Source organism: Aplysia californica, unplaced genomic scaffold (assembly GCF_000002075.1).
Source record: "Aplysia californica isolate F4 #8 unplaced genomic scaffold, AplCal3.0 scaffold00114, whole genome shotgun sequence".
NCBI lineage: Eukaryota > Metazoa > Mollusca > Gastropoda > Aplysiida > Aplysiidae > Aplysia > Aplysia californica.
Genome location: NW_004797384.1, coordinates 611,193 through 612,417, shown reverse-complemented (window position 1 = coordinate 612,417; position 1,225 = coordinate 611,193). Strand labels below are relative to the sequence as shown.

Here is a 1,225-nt window from a genome sequence, read left to right as displayed (position 1 = left end):
ACACACACACACACACACACACAAAACAAACAAACAACAACAACAACAAAAACTCCCAGAAAACAAAAACAAAACAAAACAAAAAACCAACAAAACAACAAACAAACAAACAAACAAACAAACAAATAAACAAAACCTATAAAGTTTTAATCGGCCTTACGGCAGTCCCAAACCTGGGACAACTTATGATTGAGGCATCAGAAGGGATCAGTTTGTTCCACTCTCCTACTTGCCAATGGGTGATCGACTTGGACAATTCTAACTGAAGTATTATGAAGTATACAAGCGTCAAGCGTATTGCTACTTTAGGATTTAAAAAAATCTTTCTGACATTTTTGGCCGTTTTGAGTTACTCAGACCATGAGGTCAGAAACCAAATACTTTTTTCTGCTCCATCAAAATCTTATGATAATTCGGAGACGTTATCAGGATATTCAAAGAACTGCATTCAGGAAAGGCTGTCAAGTTATGAAACTCAAAATTTTCAACGTCAATTTCCTCCAAACTAGGTACAAAGCAGATACAACTTTGTAATTTTAGCTGTAATTGTAGGGCAGCTGTGTCATGTTTGTAAATGCTTTATTTTTTCCTTCGACACGGTGCAGAAGATGAAGAAAGCAGGCTACTTCTACTATGACTGTGTACCTGTAGGAACCAATCCCAGAAGATCTGAGAGTGTTGACGGTCATGTTGCGTCTTTCTGAGTTTTGTTTCGCGAACAATAAATCATTGGATTTCAATGACATTGTTGACAAGTGACAGTCAGCAAGTTGTCGTGGCCGAGTGGTTAAGGCGATGGACTCGAAATCCATTGGGATTTTCCCGCGCAGGTTCGAATCCTGCCGGCAACGCTTATTTTTTGTTACTAGTTTGAGAAGTGTTTCATTTTTTGTGTGTGTGGTTTTTGTAGAGGTTTTATGGCGCTCGCAACTGCATTTAGAAAGTGTTTCTGCTGGATCTTATAATTTTTTTTTCATATACCGGAGCCCAAATATTTGCTTTAATTATATATTTCTTCTGGTTTTTTTCCCCTTCTTTTTTCCAATCTAACTCTGATGCACTAGTGAGAAATCAGTAGGCTATGGGTTTTGGGTGGGGGTGGTTAATTAGAAGAAAAAGATGCAAGAGAATTGATTGAGAGAGAAAGACAAAGAGAGAGAGAGAGAGAATAAGAGAAAGAGACAGAGGGGACAGGGAAACAGACAGAGAGAGGGAGAGAGAGAGA

General features: G+C 38.4%; 1 non-coding gene across 1 annotated transcript; it reads left to right on the top strand.

Moving 5' to 3' along the window:
• The first annotated feature begins 769 nt into the window (after positions 1 to 769).
• TRNAS-CGA lies at positions 770 to 851 on the top strand. The gene has a single exon. It is a non-coding gene; the product is annotated as a tRNA-Ser (tRNA).
• The last annotated feature ends 374 nt before the right edge of the window (positions 852 to 1,225 follow it).